The sequence below is a fragment of the Leuciscus leuciscus genome (assembly GCF_965113295.1).
Source record: "Leuciscus leuciscus genome assembly, chromosome: 3".
Classification (NCBI taxonomy): Eukaryota; Metazoa; Chordata; class Actinopteri; order Cypriniformes; family Leuciscidae; genus Leuciscus; species Leuciscus leuciscus.
Window position 1 is genome coordinate 25,462,095 of NC_138727.1, and position 21,260 is coordinate 25,483,354.

General features: G+C 38.9%; 1 protein-coding gene across 1 annotated transcript in view; it reads right to left on the reverse strand.

The window, feature by feature from the left end:
- LOC309495519 (baculoviral IAP repeat-containing protein 2-like) overlaps positions 1-21,260 on the reverse strand; it is a gene marked incomplete at its 3' end in the record, with an annotated part of 281,365 nt that overhangs the window by 253,889 nt on the left and 6,216 nt on the right. The window lies entirely within an intron of this gene.

Below are 21,260 nucleotides of genomic sequence, written 5' to 3' on the forward strand. Positions count from 1 at the left end.
TTCTTTCTAACTAATCTTCTTTCTTTCTTTCTTTCTTTCTTTCTAACTAATCTTTTCTTTCTTTCTTTCTTTCTTTCTTTTTTCTTTTTCTTTCTTTCTAACTAATCTTTCTTTTTTCTTTTTCTTTCTTTCTAACTAATCTTTCTTTTCTTTCTTTCTTTCTTTCTTTCTTTCTTTCTTTCTTTCTTTCTTTCTTTCTTTCTAACTAATTAATCTTTGTTCTTTCTTTCTTTCTTTCTTTCTTTCTTTCTTTCTCTTTCTTTCTTTCTAACTAATTAATCTTTTTTCTTTCTTTCTTTCTTTCTTTCTAACTAATCTTTCTTTTTTCTTTTTCTTTCTTTCAAACTAATCTTTCTTTTTTCTTTCTTTCTAACTAATCTTTCTTTTCTTTCTTTCTTTCTTTCTTTCTTTCTTTCTTTCTTTCTTTCTTTCTTTCTAGCTAATCTTTTCTTTCTTTCTTTCTTTCTTTCTTTCTTTCTAATTAATTAATTAATCTTTGTTCTTTCTTTCTTTCTTTCTTTCTAATTAATTAATCTTTGTTCTTTCTTTCTTTCTTTCTTTCTCTTTCTTTCTTTCTTTCTTTCTTTCTAACTAATTCTTCTTCTTTTTCTTCTTAGCCAAAATTTCTGACTCTAACTCCTCCTAGACCGTTAAAGCTACGACCACCAAACTCGGGTCAGACCTTCAGACTGTTCTGACTTGGTGTGCTATATCTTTTCAGACTGATTTGACTTTCAGTTTTCTTAAAAATTAATATTAAAAATCATAAAAATCCCATAGACTTACATTGCAGACTGTTCAAATTGAGCCAAGGCTACGGTGGCTCATTAGTGCACAAACTAAAAATGCAAATCTAAACTCTCTGAAGCCATAGACTCAATTAAACTACTATTCTATCTATCTATCTATCTATCTATCTATCTATCTATCTATCTATCTATCTATCATCTTCAAACTTTTTCTATCTATCTATCTATCTATCTATCTATCTATCTATCTTCAAACTCTATCTATCTATCTTCAAACTCTATCTATCTATCTATCTATCTATCTATCTTCAAACTCTATCTATCTATCTTCAAACTTTTTCTATCTATCTATCTATCTATCTATCTATCCATCTTCAAACTCTATCTATCTATCTTCAAACTCTATCTATCTATCTTCAAACTCTATCTATCTATCTATCTATCTATCTATCTTCAAACTCTATCCATCCATCCATCCATCCATCCATCTTCAAACTTTTTCTATCTATCTATCTATCTATCTATCTATCTTCAAACTTTTTCTATCTATCTATCTATCTATCTATCTATCTATCTATCTATCCATCCATCTATCTATCTATCTATCTATCTATCCATCTATCCATCCATCCATCCATCCATCCATCCATCTTCAAACTTTTTCTATCTATCTATCTTCAAACTCTTTCTATCTATCTATCCATCCATCCATCCATCCATCCAACTTCTCTACTAATCTATCTTTCTTTCTTACTAATCTATCTATCTTTCAAACTAACTTCTCTACTAATCTATCTTTCTTTCTTACTAATCTATCTATCTTTCAAACTAACTTCTCTACTAATCTATCTTTCTTTTTAACTAATCTATCTATCTTTCTAACTAACTTCTCTACTAATCTATCTTTCTTTCTTTCTTTTTAACTATTCTATCTATCTTTCTAACTAACTTATCTATCTTTCTTTCATTTTAATCTATCTTTCAAACTAACTTCTTTACTAATCTATATTTCTTTCTTTCTTTTTAACTAATCTATCTATCTTTCTAACTTATCTATCTTTCTTTCTTCTTAATCTATCTATCTTTCATACTAATCTATCTTTCAAACTAACTTCTCTACTAATCTATATTTCTTTCTTTCTTTTTAACTAATCTATCTATCCTTCTAACTAACTTATCTATCTTTCTTTCTTTTTAATTGATCTATCTTTCAAACTAACTTATCTATCTTTCTTTTTAATCTATCTATCTTTCAAACTAACTTATCTATCTTTCTTTCTTTTTAATCTATCTATCTTTCAAACTAACTTATCTATCTTTCTTTTTAATCTATCTTTCAAACTAACTTCTCTACTAATCTATATTTCTTTCTTTTTAACTAATCTATCTATCTTTCTAACTAACTTATCTATCTTTCTTTCTTTTTAATCTATCTATCTTTCAAACTAACTTATCTATCTTTCTTTTTAATCTATCTTTCAAACTAACTTCTCTACTAATCTATATTTCTTTCTTTCTTTTTAACTAATCTATCTATCTTTCTAACTAACTTATCTATCTTTCTTTCTTTTTAATCTATCTATCTTTCAAACTAACTTCTCTACTAATCTATATTTATTTATTTATTTTTAACTAATCTATCTATCTTTCTAACTAACTTATCTATCTATCTTTCATACTAATCTATCTATCTTTCAAACTAACTTCTCTACTAATCTATATATCTATCTTTCTTTCTTTTTAATCTATTTATCTTTCATACTAATCTATCTATCTTTCAAACTAACTTCTCTACTAATCTATATTTCTTTCTTTTTAACTAATCTATCCTTCTAACTAACTTATCTATCTTTCTTTCTTTTTAACCCTCTGGGGACCAAGCTGTTTTTGGGGCCCTTGAGATGTTCTGACATGCTCTGACATTTGTGCTTTTTTCAGTTATTTATAAACATGTTAATGGCAAAGGTGTAAATTCACTCTATATAGCACAAACAGGCCTACCATAATATGCGAGCAACATGTATGTAGATGTTTGTATTTTTAAGAGAATAATGTTTATGCGTGGTTATTTAAAAAAATAAAAATGAAAGTTGCTGAAATAAGACCACAAAACTCATACAAAATATGTGCCCACAAGACTTTTGACTAATGGATGTTTTCTCTTGGAGTTCTAGCTTCAAAATTATGTGAAAATAGTCTTGCTTTATCGTTCACAAAAAAAAAAATACATTGATTTAAATGGTGTAAAACAGGTTTTGCTTGGAAAGCCAATATGCGAGGGGGAGGAGTAGTTTACACCTTAGATTACCCAGTCCCACCCACTCTGCATAATGACTCTGCATAATTAGCCATTCATTCAGGTGTGACACTGACTGAGCCACAATGCAAGGACAAAATAGCCTATATATTTAGAAGAAGACTTATATTGACCATTTAAGATTTTGCTTACATCTATCTTGTAAATATGTTTTGCTATTTTATTAAAAAGGTTACAATTACAACAATAATTACAATTTCAGCAATATTTCTGCAAAAAAAGTACTCTTTCTTTGTAAAAAAAAAAAAAAAGATTATAGGCCTACATTTTATCATATGTATTCATTAGTTTGAATATAGCCAACATTGGAACATCTTAGTCTATGACTTTATTTTTGACAAAATAGTATTTTATATATATGAGCAGAAAAGCTTATTTGATGTGACAGTATATTCTACAGTAAAAACTGTACCCAAATCTAGTCAACAAAATGTTGTCTTTCATACTTCGCCTGACTGTAACGCAGTAACTGTAACTGTAAAAGCAGTTTATTCTTTCACACACAGACGCGCGATTCATATTTAGGCTAAACAGTCTTTACAAATATGTACCCTTCATTCATCTCACAGAAACGCTATTCATATTATAGAAACGCGATTCATCTTTTTGTTTACATAAGCCTACAACGTTATTCCATAACGTTATTCCACATTAACACTTGAGAAAGGATAACTTAGCCTACCTCACTCCTCAGCGGGATCTGCTCCTCATATCAGCACGGAAAATTTTCTCCATAAGGTAGGCTATATTATGCCTCTTTGTTTACAGCTGATGTGGGGGCGTTTCACAGACTGAAATGGTTCTCAGAATTTGCGTTTGAATAGCACGCGCTCTCCGGGGCGTGGTCAAATTACTTTTGAATGGCTCCTAATGAGCTCGACTGGAGTCGCTCTCTTTTTATACAGATTACAGAAGCTGATAATATTTGTTTTTTATATAAATTACTTCATTTAAAAGCTGCGATCTCAAGCTTTATGCCCGTGGGTCTGTTTGCCTGTTTGACTGAATTTTCGCGGAGTTATAGATAATTTTCGAACGCGTTTCAAATGGGAGTTTACTGACAGAGAGAAGGCAGAAATAGCATCATGTTAGTTTTTCTTTATTTGTCAAAAAGCAAAACACTTTATTTGTATTGTGAGTATACAGAAAAAAAATAGAAACTGAACAGGATCGATTGATGTATTACACGAAAATGAAAGATCAAAATTAACAGAGCATTTTGTGTTTATTTTTCATTGCTAAAAAAAAAAACGAGCAAAACGCGCGGGCGCGTTTTTGGTCCCCAGAGGGTTAATTGATCTATCTTTCAAACTAACTTATCTATCATTCTTTCTTTTTAATCTATCTATCTTTCAAACTAACTTATCTATCTTTCTTTCTTTTTAATCTATCTATCTTTCAAACTAACTTATCTATCTTTCTTTTTAATCTATCTTTCAAACTAACTTCTCTACTAATCTATATTTCTTTCTTTCTTTTTAACTAATCTATCTATCTTTCTAACTAACTTATCTATCTTTCTTTCTTTTTAATCTATCTATCTTTCAAACTAACTTCTCTACTAATCTATATTTATTTATTTCTTTTTAACTAATCTATCTATCTTTCTAACTAACTTATCTATCTTTCTTTCTTTCTTTCTTTTTAACTAATCTATCTATCATTCTTTCTTTTTAACTAATCAATCTTTCTTTCTTTTTTTAACTAATCTATCTTCTTTCTTTCTTTCTTTCTTTCTTTCTAACTAATCCACCATTCTTCCTTTCTTCCTTCCAACTAATCAGTCTTTCTTTCTTTCTTTCTTTCTTTCTTTCTTTCTTTCTTTCTTTCTTTCTTTCTTTCTTTCTTTCTTTCTTTTTCAACTTTGTTTCTTTCTTTGTAATCCACAAGTCCTTTCTTTCTTTCTTTCTTTCTTTCTTTCCTTCCAACTATCAGTCTTTCTTTCATTCTTTCATTCTTTCTTTCATTCTTTCTTTCTAACTAATCTTTCTTTTAATCTATCTTTCTAACTAATCTTTCTTTCTAACTAATCTATCTTTTTCTTTCTAACTAATATTTTTTCTTTCTTTATAACTAATTTATCAATCAAAATTTAAACTACTTTAAACTTCAAACTACTTCAAACTCCTAACTACTTTTATTTCTTTCAAACTATCTGGTCCGGCTTTCTCAAGCCAACTTAAAGTTTGTCTCAAACTTTTTTTCTAGTTATTATTCTTCTTTTTATTATTATTCCACACAAAGTTTGGCGCGTAACTCGTCCCGCACCGTTTGTCACAGATCCATGAATGAGGTGTCAAATCGACCGGCTCATTGAGGAGAGGTGTGCTATGACTTTTATAAGCGATCGGGGGGGCGGTGTTCGCCCCAGGGGCGATAAAGCGGCCCAAAAAGTCCCAATGACTTAACATTGCGACGAACTTTGAGCACTCGTAGCTCGGAGCGAGGATTTCGCAGAAACGTGTGATTTGCCACATTTGAAGAGGCTAACAGGCTCTGTAAGAACATACCTCACAATGGGGTAAAAGTTGCACCCCTGGGGGGCAGGAGCTGCCCAAAGTTGCCCCATTGACTTACTATGGGGAAGGAACATCCCGTGAAACACACATGCTTTTCCTACTATGGTAAATTGCATAGGGATTTTCTATTGAACGTAGCTCTGGATCACAGTGTCATAGAGACAAGGGGGTGGGCTCATTTTACTCAGACGACCAATCAGTCTCTCAGGCTCATTGTGAAGCTATCAAGCCACGCCCTAGCAACCATTTAGAGAACCTTAGCAACAAGTCCCATAGACTTCCATTGAAATAGATCAAAGGGATATCTCCAGACTGAATTGTCATACAAACACGAGGGGGGTCTCATTTGACTCGGGGCAGCAAACGGCCAATCATGAATCACCTCAACACTTCCTAGCCCCTCCATAGCAACCATTGTCGAGCACCTTAGCAACCAAAATCCAAAGAGGGATATCTTCCATTCTGAATGTCACAGAGGCATGGGAGTTGGTTTATATCATTCATAGTGACAAGAAGCCTTTGGAGTTTCATGATTGGCAGCTGACAAGCCACTCCCTAGCAACCAAACAGAGTACCCTAGCAACCAAAATCCAAAGAGGGATATCTTCCATTCTGAATGTCGCAGAGGCATGGGAGTTGGTTTATATAATTCATACTGACAAGCAGCCTTTGGAGTTTCATGATTGGCAGCTGACAAGCCACTCCCTAGCAACCAAACAGAGTACCCTAGCAACCAAAATCCAAAGAGGGATATCTTCCATTCTGAATGTCACAGAGGCATGGGAGTTGGTTTATATCATTCATACTGACAAGAAGCCTTTGCAGTTTCATCATTGGCAGCTGCCAAGTAACTCCATAGCAACCAAACAGAGTACCCTAGCAACCAAAATCCAAAGAGGCATATCTTCCATTCTGAATGTCACAGAGACATGGGAGTTGGTTTATATCATTCATACTGACAAGCAGCCATTGGAATTTCATCATTGGCAGCTACCAAGTAACTCCATAGCAACCAGACAGAGTACCCTAGAAACCAAAATCCAAAGAGGCATATCTTCCATTCTGAATGTCACAGAGACTTGGGAGTTGGTTTATATCATTCATACTGACAAGCAGCCTTTGGAGTTTCATGATTGGCAGCTGCCAAGCCACTCCCTAGCAACCAAACAGAGTACCCTAGCAACCAACATCCAAAGAGGGATATCTTCCATTCTGAATGTCATAGAAGCATGGGAGTCGGTTTATATCATTCATAATAACAAGAAGCCTTTGCAGTTTCATCATTGGCAGCTGTCAAGCAACTCCATTGCAACCAAACAGAGTACCCTAGCAACCAAAATCCAAAGAGGGATATCTTCCATTCTGAATGTCACAGAGGCATGGGAGTTGGTTTATATCATTCATAGTGACAAGAAGCCTTTGGAATTGCATCATTGGCAGCTGCCAAGTAACTCCATAGCAACCAAACAGAGTACCCTAGCAACCAAAATCCAAAGAGGCATATCTTCCATTCTGAATGTCACAGAGACATGGGAGTTGGATTATATCATTCATAGTGACAAGAAGCCTTTGGAATTTCATCATTGACAGCTGACAAGCCACTCCCTAGCAACCAAACAGAGTACCCTAGCAACTGTTTAGCAAAACGTATATCTCTGCGTCAGAACATCGTATAGAGATGGGAGTTGGTTTATATCATTCATACTGACAAGAAGCCTTTGCAGTTTCATCATTAGCAGCTGCCAAGCAACTCCATAGCAACCAAACAGAGTACCCTAGCAACCATTTTACAAGACCTACATCTCTGCATCAGAATATTGTATAGAGATGGGGGTTGGCTCATTAGTTTCAGTTGGAAAACAGTCTGTAAATATCAACCTGGTAACTGTGTATTCACACCCTAGCAACCATTTAGAGCCACCTAGCAACCATATTGCAACACATAGAAGCCATATTTCAGCTCCACAACATCGTACAGACATGGTTGTTGGCTCGTATGCAATCATGTACAACACCCCTGCAACCGAGTGGCGAGTTTTGCCACTGCAAGCACGACTTCACATTTTCTTCAGGAAATGTACATTCTAGTTATTATTCTTCTTTTTATTATTATTCCACACAAAGTTTGGCGCGTAACTCGTCCCGCACCGTTTGTCACAGACCCACAAATGAGGCGTCAAATCGTGCGGATTATTCGGGAATGGTGTGCTATGACTTTTATAAGCGATCGGGGGTACGGTGTTCGCCCCAGGGGCGAAAAAGCGGCCAAAAAAGTCCCATTGACTTAACATTGCGACGAACTTTGACCACACGTAGCTCTGAGCAAGGATTTCGCAGAAACGTGTGATTTGCCACATTTGAAGAGGCTGACAGGTTCTGTAAGAACATACCTCACAATGGGGTAAAAGTTGCACCCCTGGGGGGCAGGAGCTGCCCAAAGTTGCCCCATTGACTTACTATGGGGAAGGAACATCCCGTGAAACACACATGCTTTTCCTACTATGGTAAATTGAATAGGGACTTTGTATTGAACGTAGCTCTGGATCACAGTGTCATAGAGACAAGGGGGAGGGCTCATTTTACTCAGATGACCAATCAGTCTCTCTGGATCATTGTGAAGCTATCAAGCCACGCCCTAGCAACCATTTAGAGCCCCTTAGCAACAAGTTCCATAGACTTCCATTGAAAGAGTTCAAAGAGATATCTCCGGACTGAATTGTCATAGAAACATGGGGGTGGTCTCATTTGACTCGGGGCAGCAAACAGCCAATCATGAATCACCTCAACACTTCCAAGCCCCTCCATAGCAACCATTGTCAAGCACCTTAGCAACCAAAATCCAAAGAGGGATATCTTCCATTCTGAATGTCACAGAGGCATGGGAGTTGGTTTATATCATTCATATTGACAAGCAGCCTTTGAGTTTCATGATTGACAGCTGCCAAGACACTCCCTAGCAACCAAACAGAGTACCCTAGCAACCAAAATCCAAAGAGGGATATCTTCCATTCTGAATGTCACAGAGGCATGGGAGTTGGTTTATATCATTCATAGTGACAAGAAGCCTTTGGAATTGCATCATTGGCAGCTGCCAAGTAACTCCATAGCAACCAAACAGAGTACCCTAGCAACCAAAATCAAAAGAGGCATATCTTCCATTCTGAATGTCACAGAGGCATGGGAGTTGGATTATATAATTCATACTGACAAGAAGCCTTTGGAATTTCATCATTGACAGCTGACAAGCCACTCCCTAGCAACCAAACAGAGTACCCTAGCAACCAAAATCCAAAGAGGCATATCTTCCATTCTGAATGTTGCAGAGGCATGGGAGTTGGTTTATATCATTCATAGTGACAAGAAGACTTTGGAGTTTCATGATTAGCAGCTGACAAGCCACTCGCTAGCAACCAAATAGAGTACCCTAGCAACTGTTTAGCAAAACGTATATCTCTGCATCAGAACATCGTATAGAGATGGGAGTTGGTTTATATCATTCATACTGACAAGAAGCCTTTGCAGTTTCATCATTAGCAGCTGACAAGCATCTCCATAGCAACCAAACAGAGTACCCTAGCAACCATTTTACAAGACCTACATCTCTGCATCAGAATAATGTATAGAGATGGGGGTTGGCTCATTAGTTTCAGTTGGAAAACAGTCTGTAAATATCACCATGGTAACTGTGTATTCACACCCTAGCAACCATTTAGAGCCACCTAGCAACCATATTGCAACACATAGAAGCCATATTTCAGCTCCACAACATCGTAGAGGCATGGTTGTTGGCCCGTATGCAATCATGTACAACACCCTAGCAACCGAGTGGGGAGTTTTGCCACTGCAAGCACCACTTCACATTTTCTTCAGGAAATGTACATTCTAGTTAGTGGTGCTTTTTCAAAGCAACACTAGTGTTATTGTCACTCATACTTATTAGTGGTGCTTGCTGAAAGCAAGGCATCACTATTGTTATTGCTCATACTTATTATTATTATTCTTTTTATTATTATTCCACACAAAGTTTGGCGCGTAACTCGTCCCGCACCGTTTGTCACAGATCCATGAATGAGGTGTCAAATCGACCGGCTCATTGAGGAGAGGTGTGCTATGACTTTTATAAGCGATCGGGGGGGGCGGTGTTCGCCCCAGGGGCGATAAAGCAGCCCAAAAAGTCCCAATGACTTAACATTGCGACGAACTTTGAGCACTCGGAGCGAGGATTTCGCAGAAACGTGTGATTTGCCACATTTGAAGAGGCTAACAGGCTCTGTAAGAACATACCTCACAATGGGGTAAAAGTTGCACCCCTGGGGGGCAGGAGCTGCCCAAAGTTGCCCCATTGACTTACTATGGGGAAGGAACATCCCGTGAAACACACATGCTTTTCCTACTAAGGTAAATTGCATAGGGATTTTCTATTGAACGTAGCTCTGGATCACAGTGTCATAGAGACAAGGGGGTGGGCTCATTTTACTCAGACGACCAATCAGTCTCTCAGGCTCATTGTGAAGCTATCAAGCCACGCCCTAGCAACCATTTAGAGAACCTTAGCAACAAGTCCCATAGACTTCCATTGAAATAGATCAAAGGGATATCTCCAGACTGAATTGTCATACAAACACGAGGGGGGTCTCATTTGACTCGGGGCAGCAAACGGCCAATCATGAATCACCTCAACACTTCCTAGCCCCTCCATAGCAACCATTGTCGAGCACCTTAGCAACCAAAATCCAAAGAGGGATATCTTCCATTCTGAATGTCACAGAGGCATGGGAGTTGGTTTATATCATTCATAGTGACAAGAAGCCTTTGGAGTTTCATGATTGGCAGCTGACAAGCCACTCCCTAGCAACCAAACAGAGTACCCTAGCAACCAAAATCCAAAGAGGGATATCTTCCATTCTGAATGTCGCAGAGGCATGGGAGTTGGTTTATATAATTCATACTGACAAGCAGCCTTTGGAGTTTCATGATTGGCAGCTGACAAGCCACTCCCTAGCAACCAAACAGAGTACCCTAGCAACCAAAATCCAAAGAGGGATATCTTCCATTCTGAATGTCACAGAGGCATGGGAGTTGGTTTATATCATTCATACTGACAAGCAGCCTTTGGAGTTTCATGACTGCCAGCTGCCAAGCCACTCCCTAGCAACCAAATAGAGTACCCTAGCAACCAAAATCCAGAGAGGGATATCTTCCATTCTGTATGTCACAGAGGCATGGGAGTTGGTTTATATCATTCATACTGACAAGCAGCCTTTGGAGTTTCATGATTGGCAGCTGCCACGCCACTCCCTAGCAACCAAACAGAGTACCCTAGAAACCAAAATCCAAAATGGGATATCTTCCATTCTGTATGTCACAGAGGCATGGGAGTTGGATTATATCATTCATATTGACAAGCAGCCTTTGGAGTTTCATGATTGGCAGCTGCCAAGCCACTCCCTAGCAACCAAATAGAGTACCATAGCAACCAAAATCCAAAGAGGGATATTATCCATTCTGAATTTCACAGAGGCATGGGAGTTGGTTTATATCATTCATAGTGACAAGAAGCCTTTGGAGTTTCATCATTGGCAGCTGCCTAGCAACTCCATAGCAACCAAACAGAGTACCCTAGCAACTATTTTACAAGACCTACATCTCTGCATCAGAATATTGTATAGAGATGGGGGTTGGATCATTAGTTTAGGTTGGAAAACAGTCTGTAAATATCACCATGGTAACTGTGTATTCACACCCTAGCAACCATTTAGAGCCACCTAGCAACCATATTGCAACATATAGAAGCCATATTTTAGCTCCACAACATCGTACAGAGATGGTTGTTGGCTCGTATGCAATCATGTACAACACCCTAGCAACCGAGTGGCGAGTTTTGCCACTGCAAGCACCACTTCACATTTTCTTCAGGAAATGTACATTCTAGTTATTCTTCTTCTTCTTATTATTATTCCGCCACAAGTTTGGCGCGTAACTTGCCCCGCACCGTTTGTCACAGACCCCTGAGTGAGGTGTCAAATCGACCGGCTCATTGAGGAGAGGTGTGCTATGACTTTTCTAAGCGATCGGGTGTACGATGTTCGCACAGCGGACGAAAAAGCGGCCAAAAAAGTCCCATTGACTTAACATTGGGCATTCTAAAAACATTTGAATCCCAACTGCCGTTTTCACACACACCACTCCAAAGGGCCTGACACCCCTGCGTTTCTCTCCCTCTCTCTCTCCCTCAGAGGATTTATATTATCAAGCAACCAATAAGTAATGGCCTAAAATCTTCATAGCCACACCCTAGCAACCAGTTACAGCACCCTAGCAACCACTCTGAGCTCCCTAGCAACCACCCTAAACCAATAAATAATATAAAAACATTTTTTTTACATTTTTTAAAGCAATATCACACTCGTAGCCTTGCGATATTGCTCCATGCTTGTGCCTATTCGGCCATAGGCACGAGGCCGCAGGCCGAGTGCCGTACTGAAGGAACTCGTTATTAAAGATTTTAAGAACTCTATAAAAACTCCATAGTAACCATATTTGACAACTACCAACCACCTAGTAACACCATAGCAACTACCAAAAATACCTTAGCAACCACCCTGAACACACTAGCAACGTCTAGAAATGCTCTAGTAACCACCAAAAAACTCTAGCAACCACCTAGCAACCACCCAGAACACCTAGCAACTGCCTAGCAATGCCCTAGCATCCACCCAGAATACCATAGCAACTGCCTAGCAACACCATAGCAACCACCCCTAACACCCTAGCAACAACCTAGCAACGCCCTAGCAACTGCCTAGCAACTACCAAGAATACCCTAGCAACTGCCTAGCAACCACTCAGAACACCTTAGCAACTGCCTAGCAACACCATAGCAACCACCCAGAAAACCCTAGCAACCACCTGGCAACAGCATCTTGCTAAAAACATGCTAGCAACATACTAATCATGCTAGCATCATGCTAGCAACATGTTAATCAAGCTAGCATCATGCTAGCATTATGCTTATCAAGCTAGCAACATGCTAATAATGCTAGCATTATGCTACCAACATGCTAATCAAGCTAGCATCATGCTATCAAAATGCTAATCAAGCTAGCATAATGCTAGCAACATGCTAATCAAGCTAGCATCATGCTAGCAACATGCTAATCAAGCTAGCATAATGTTAGCAACATGCTAATCATGTTAGCATCTAGCTAAAAATATGCTAGCAACATGCTAATCATGCTAGCATCAAGCTAGCAACATGCTAATCAAGCTAGCATCATGCTAACATCATGCTAATCAAGCTAGCATAATGCTAGCAACATGCTAATCAAGCTAGCATCATGCTAGAAACATGCTAATCATGTTAGCATCTAGTTAAAAATATGCTAGCAACATGCTAATAATGCTAGCATCAAGCTAACAACATGCTAATCAAGCTAGCATCATACTAACATCATGCTAATCAAGCTAGCATCATGCTATCAACATGCTAATCATGCTAGCATCATGCTACCAATATGCTAATTAAGGCTAGCATTAGCATCATGCTAATTAAGGCTCAAGCTAGCATCATGCTATCAACATGCTAATCAAGCTAGCATAATGCTAGCAACATGCTAATCAAGCTAGCATAATGTTAGCAACATGCTAATCATGTTAGCATCTAGCTAAAAACATGCTAGCAACATGCTAATCATGCTAGCATCAAGCTAGCAACATGCTAATCAAGCTAGCATCATGCTAACATCATGCTAATCAAGCTAGCATAATGCTAGCAACATGCTAATCAAGCTAGCATCATGCTAGAAACATGCTAATCATGTTAGCATCTAGTTAAAAATATGCTAGCAACATGCTAATAATGCTAGCATCAAGCTAACAACATGCTAATCAAGCTACATCATACTAACATCATGCTAATCAAGCTAGCATCATGCTAGCAACATGCTAATCATGCTAGCATCATGCTACCAATATGCTAATTAAGCTAGCATAATGCTAACAAAATGTTATTCAAGCTAACATCATGCTAACAACATGTTAATCAAGCTAGCATAATGTTAGCAACGTGCTAATCATGTTAGCATCTAGCTAAAAACATGCTAGCAAAATGCTAATCATGCTAACATCTTGTTAAAAGCATGCTAGCAACATGCTAATTATGCTAGCATCATGCTACCAACATGCTAATCATGTTAGCATAATTTTAACAACATGTTAATCATAGTAAATCATGCTGGAATGTGGTAAATCGTAGTAAATCATCTTAGAAACATGGTAAATCGTTAGCCTGGTAATACCAGACTCTGCTACTTCACTTTGCTTCGTATACAGAGTCTGGAAGGGCATAATAGAGAAGTGTTTTCTCTCGCGCGGGGGGGCGCTTGTCTGAAGTTTAAAATCATTGGTTACCCGTAAGCCAATCACATAACGTTTGGTTATGGCGTGTGTTATGCGCATGCTCAGCCGCATCTAACTTCCACTGTAAACGCATGTATGATGCAAAAACTAAACCATCGAGCGAAATACCGGAGTGAACATGGCTGTGAATGACTTTTGGAGATTATGTGAAGTAAATCTACGCATCCACGGTACAATCAGCGTCTACGTCACGGCTCTCAGCCCGCCCTCTGTTCGTTGATTGGCCCGGCTGTTTTCAGGCCGGTGGAAAACTGAAAGATAGGCTGCTATCTCAGACTGACTACAGGAGCGAAATGAAATTAGCGGAAGTAGGAAGTCTGACGTAGTCAGGCTAGTAAATCGTGGTAAATAATGCTAAAACGTGGTATATCATGGTATCACAACATGTTAATTGTGTTAGCATCTGCCCAGTGGCGAGTTTTGCCACTGCAAGCAGCACTTCACATTTTCTTCAGGAAATGTACATTCTAGTTAGTGGTGCTTTTTCAAAGCAGTGTTATTGTCACTCATACTTATTATTATTCTTATTATTCCACACAAAGTTTGGCGCGTAACTTGCCCCGCATCGTTTGTCACAGACCCATGAGTGAGACATCAAATCGACCGGCTCATTGAGGAGAGGTGTGCTATGACTTTTCTAAGCGATCGGGTGTACGATGTTCGCACAGCGGACGAAAAAGCGGCCAAAAAAGTCCCATTGACTTTACATGGGGAGTTCTAAAAACATTTGAATCCCAACTGCCGTTTTCACACACACCACTCCAAAGGGCCTGACACCCCTGCGTTTCTCTCCCTCTCTCTCTCCCTCAGAGGATTTATATTATCAAGCAGCCAATAAGTAATGGCCTAAAATCTTCATAGCCACACCCTAGCAACCAGTTACAGCACCCTAGCAACCACTCTGAGCTCCCTAGCAACCACCCTAAACCAATAAATAATATAAAAACATTTTTTTTTACATTTTTTAAAGTAATATCACACTCGTAGCCTTGCGATATTGCTCCATGCTTGTGCCTATTCGGCCATAGGCACGAGGCCGCAGGCCGAGTGCCGTACTGAAGGAACTCGTTATTAAAGATTTTAAGAACTCTATAAAAACTCCATAGTAACCATATTTGACAACTACCAACCACCTAGTAACACCATAGCAACTACCAAAAATACCTTAGCAACCACCCTGAACACCCTAGCAACGTCTAGAAATGCTCTAGTAACCACCAAAAAACTCTAGCAACCACCCAGAACACCTAGCAACTGCTTAGTAACCACCCAAAACGCCTAGCAACCACCCAGAACACCCTAGCAACTGCCTAGCAACACCATAGCAACCACCTAGCAATGCCCTAGCAACCACCAAGAATACCCTAGCAACTGCCTAGCAACCACCCAGAACACCTTAGAAACTGCCTAGCAACACCATAGCAACCACCCAGAAAACCCTAGCAACCACCACCTGGCAACAGCATCTTGCTAAAAACATGCTAGCAACATACTAATCATGTTAGCATCATGCTAGCAGCATGCTAATCAAGCTAGCATTATGCTACCAACATGCTAATCAAGCTAACATCATGCTAGCAACATGCTAATCAAGCTAGCATTATGCTAGCAACATGCTAATCATGTTAGCGTCTAGCTAAAAACAGGCTAGCAACATGCTAATCATGCTAGCATTAAGCTACCAACATGCTAATCAAGCTAGCATCATGCTAACATAATGTTAATCAAGCTAGCATAATGCTAGCAACATGCTAATCAAGCTAGCATCATGCTAGCAACATGCTAATCAAGCTAGCATTATGTTAGAAACATGCTAATCATGATAGCATCTAGCTAAAAACATGCTAATCATGCTAGCATCAAGCTACCAACATGCTAATCAAGCTAGCATCATGCTAACATAATGCTAATCAAGCTAGCATCATGCTAGCAACATGCTAATCATGCTACCAATATGCTAATTAAGCTAGCATCATGCTATCAAAATGCTATTCAAGCTAGCATTATGCTAACAATATGTTAATCAAGCTAGCATAATGCTAATCATGTTAGCATCTGGCTAAAAACATGCTAGCAAAATGCTAATAATGCTAACATCTTGTTAAAAGCATGCTAGCAACATGCTAATCATGCTAGCATCATACTACCAACATGCTAATCATGTTAACAACATGCTAATCATGCTAGCATCATTTTAACAACATGTTAATCATAGTAAATCATGCTGGAATGTGGTAAATCGTAGTAAATCATCTTAGAAACATGGTAAATCGTGGTAAATAATGCTAAAACGTGGTATATCATGGTATCACAACATGTTAATTGTGTTAGCATCTGCCCAGTGGCGAGTTTTGCCACTGCAAGCACCACTTCACATTTTCTTCAGGAAATGTACATTCTAGTTAGTGGTGCTTTTTCAAAGCAACACTAGTGTTATTGTCACTAAACTTATTATTATTCTTCTTATTATTCCGGACAAAAGTTTGGCGCGTAACTTGCCCCGCACCGTTTGTCACAGACCCATGAGTGAGGCATCAAATCGACCGGCTCATTGAGGAGAGGTGTGCTATGACTTTTCTAAGCGATCGGGTGTACGATGTTCGCACAGCGGACGAAAAAGCGGCCAAAAAAGTCCCATTGACTTAACATGGGGAGTTCTAAAAACATTTGAATCCCAACTGCCGTTTTCACACACACCACTCCAAAGGGCCTGACACCCCTGCGTTTCTCTCCCTCTCTCTTTTATATTAGGATTTATATTATCAAGCAGCCAATAAGTAATGGCCTAAAATCTTGAAAGCCACACCCTAGCAACCAGTTGCAGCACCCTAGCAACCACTCTGAGCTCCCTAGCAACCACCCTAAACCAATAAATAATATAAAAACTTTTTTTTACATTTTTTAAAGCAATATCACACTCGTAGCCTTGCGATATTGCTCCATGCTTGTGCCTATTCGGCCATAGGCACGAGGCCGCAGGCCGAGTGCCGTACTGAAGCACTCGTTATTAAAGATTTTAAGAACTCTATAAAAACTCCATAGTAACCATATTTGACAACTACCAACCACCTAGTAACACCATAGCAACTACCAAAAATACCTTAGCAACCACCCTAGCAACGTCTAGAAATGCTCTAGTAACCACCCAAAAACTCTAGCAACCACCCAGAACACCCTAGCAACTGCCTAGCAACCACCCAGAACACCTAGCAACTGCCTAGTAACCACCCAGAACGCCTAGCAACCACCCAGAACACCCTAGCAACTGCCTAGCAACGCCCTAGCATCCACACAGAATGCCATTACAACTGCCTAGCAACACCATAGCAACCACCCAGAACACCCTAGCAACCACCTAGCAACGCCCTAGCAACCACCAAGAATACCCTAGCAACTGCCTAGCAACCACCCAGAACACCTTAGCAACTGCCAAGCAACACCATAGCAACCACCCAGAAAACCCTAGCAACCACCTGGTAACAGCATCTTGTTAAAAACATACTAGCAACATACTAATCATGCTAGCATCATGCTAGCAACATGCTAATCAAGCTAGCATCATGCTAGCATCATGCTAATCAAGCTAGCAACATGCTAATAATGCAAGCATTATGCTAACAACATGCTAATCAAGCTAGCAACATGCTAATCAAGCTATCATAATGCTAGCAACATGCTAATCAAGCTAGCATCATGCTAGCAACATGCTAATCAAGCTAGCATAATCCTAGCAACATGCTAATCATGTTACCATCTAGCTAAAAACATGCTAGCAACATGCTAATCATGCAAGCATCAAGCTACCAACATGCTAATTAAGCTAGCATAATGCTAACATAATGCTAGCATAATGCTTATTCAAGCTAGCATAATGCTAACAACATGTTAATCAAGCTAGCATAATGCTAGCATAATGCTAACAACATGTTAATCAAGCTAGCATAATGCTAGCATAATGCTAACAACATGTTAATCAAGCTAGCATAATGCTAGCAACATGCTAATCAAGCTAGCATCATGCTAGCAACATGCTAATCAAGCTAGCATAATGCTAACAACATGCTAATCATGTTAGCATCTAGCTAAAAACATGCTAGCAACATGCTAATCAAGCTAGCATCATGCAAGCAACATGCTAATCATGCTAGCATCATGCTACCAATATGCTAATTAAGCTAGCATCATGCTAGCAAAATGCTATTCAAGCTAGCATTATGCTAACAATATGTTAATCAAGCTAACATAATGCTAGCAACATGTTAATCATGTTAGCATCTGGCTAAAAACATGCTAGCAAAATGCTAATCATGCTAACATCTTGTTAAAAGCATGCTAGCAACATGCTAATCATGCTAGCATCATGCTACCAACATGCTAATCATGTTAACAACATGTTAATCATGCTAGCATCATTTTAACAACATGTTAATCATAGTAAATCATGCTGGAATGTGGTAAATCGTAGTAAATCATCTTAGAAACATGGTAAATCGTGGTAAATAATGCTAAAACGTGGTATATCATGGTATCACAACATGTTAATTGTGTTAGCATCTGCCCAGTGGCGAGTTTTGCCACTGCAAGCACCACTTCACATTTTCTTCAGGAAATGTACATTCTAGTTAAGTTGGCTTGAGAAAGCCAACATATTGAAATCCTATTTAAACTTATTATTATTCTTCTTACTAAAACTGTTGACTCAAACTCGCCCTAGAGCTTTAACTCTACATACTCCAAACTCGGCTCAGACACTCAAACTGATCTGAAGTTATATGCTATATCTTTTCAGACTGATCGGACTTACGGTTTTCCTACAAATGACGATCAAAACTCGGAAAAACTCCCATTGACTTAACATTGGGCATTCTAAAAAAATTCAAACTCACCAACCGACAAAAATTTAAATCTAAATCCCTTGAAGACTAATTCAAACTGCCATTCTATATATATTAGCCAATGAAACTCATTTAAACTAATAAACTCTAATCTCATACACTTATAAACTAATTAACTTAAATTTAATAACTAATTAACTAATAAACTCATGAATTCATAGACTTATGAACTCTTAAACTCATAAATTAATAAACTCTGAACTCTAAACTCATTTAAACTTATAAACGCTAAACTCAAAAACTTGTACACTTATAAACTCATCAATTTATACACTTATAAACTCTAAACTCATAAACTCTGAGTGTGTGTGTGTGTCTGAGTGTCTGAGTGAGTGTGTGAGCGAGGTAGTCTGTTTGAGTGTGTGTGTGTGTGTGTGTGTGTGTGTGTGTGTGTGTGTGTGTGTGTGTGTGTGTGTGTGTGTGTGTGTGTGTGTGTGTGTGTGTGTATCTATCTATCTATCTAACTTATTTATCTATCTGTCATAAACTTCAAACTACTTTAAACTTTAAACCAATTTAAACTTCTTAAGTTTAAAGCTTCCAGCTCCCAAGCAACTCCATAGCAACCAAACTTGAGTATCCTAGCAACCGTTTTGCAAGACCTATATCTCTGTATCAGAACATCGTATAGAGATGAGGTTTGGCTCTTTTGACTCATGCTAGCAAACAGCACTTTCAACATGCTACACATGCTAGCAGTGAATAGCTACATGCTAATAGCGATTAGTTAAGTAAGAACTCTATAAAAACTCCATAGTAACCATCTTTGACAACTACCAACCACCTAGTAACACCATATCAACCGCTCTGAATACCATAGCAACCACCCAGAACACCCTAGCAACCACCCAAAAGACCCTAGCAACCACACAAAATATCCTAGCAACCACCCAGAACACCCTAGCAACCACCTAGCAACCACCCAAAACACCCTAGCAACCACCTAGCAACCACCCAAAAGACCCTAGCAACCACCCAAAATACCCTAGCAACACCATAGCAACCACACAAAACATCCTAGTAACCACCCATAACACACTAGCAACCGCCTAGCAACCACCCAGAACACCCTAGCAACCACCTAAAACACCCTAGCAACCACCCAAAATATCCTAGCAACCGCCTAGCAACCACCCAGAATACCCTAGCAACCACCCAAAACACCCTAGCAACCACCCAGAACACCCTAGCAACCGCCTAGAAACAACCCAAAAGACCCTAGCAACCACCCAAAATACCCTAGCAACCGCCTAGCAACCACCCAAAAGACCCTAGCAACCACCCAAAATACCCTAGCAACCGCCTAGCAACCACCCAAAAGACCCCTAGCAACCACCCTAAATATCCTAGCAACCGCATAGCAACCACCCAGAACACCCTAGCAACCGCCTAGCAACCACCCAAAAGACCCTAGCAACCACCCAGAATACCATAGCAACCACCCAGAATACCCTAGCAACCACCTAACAACCACCCAAAAGACCTTAGCAACCACCCTAAATATCCTAGCAACCGCCTAGCAACCACCCAGAATACCCTAGCAACCACCCAAAACACCCTAGCAACCACCCAGAACACCCTATCAACCGCCTAGCAACCACCCAAAAGACCATAGCAACCACCCAAAATATCCTAGCAACCGCCTAGCAACCACCCAGAATACCCTAGCAACCACCCAAAACACCCTAGCAACCACCCAGAACACCCTAGCAACTGCCTAGCAACCACCCAGAACACCCTAGCAACCACCTAGAAACCACCCAAAAGACCCTAGCAACCACCCAGGACACCCTAGCAACCACCCAGAACACCCTAGCAACCTCCCAAAATACCCTAGCAACACCATAGCAACATCCTAGCAACCGCCTAGTAAAAAACGTTCTGCTCCAAACTTTCTCAAGCCAACTTAAAGTTTGTCTCGACGAACTTTCGCATCTAGTTAAGTTGGCTTGAGAAAGCCAACATATTGAAATCCTATTTAAACTTATTATTAAGTTGGCTTGAGAAAGCCAACATATTGAAATCCTATTTAAACTTATTAAGTTGGCTTGAGAAAGCCAACATATTGAAATCCTATTTAAACTTATTATTAATATTATTATTATTCTTCTGTAAATAACTGTTGACTCAAACTCGCCCTAGAGCTTTAACTCTACATACTCCAAACTCGGCTCAGACACTCAAACTGATCTGAAGTTATATGCTATATCTTTTCAGACTGATCGGACTTACGGTTTTCCTACAAATGACGATCAAAATTCGGAAAAACTCCCATGGACTTAACATTGGGCATTCTAAAAAAATTCAAACTCACCAACCGACAAAAATTTTAATCTAAGGGCGCTTTCACACTGGCAGTTTA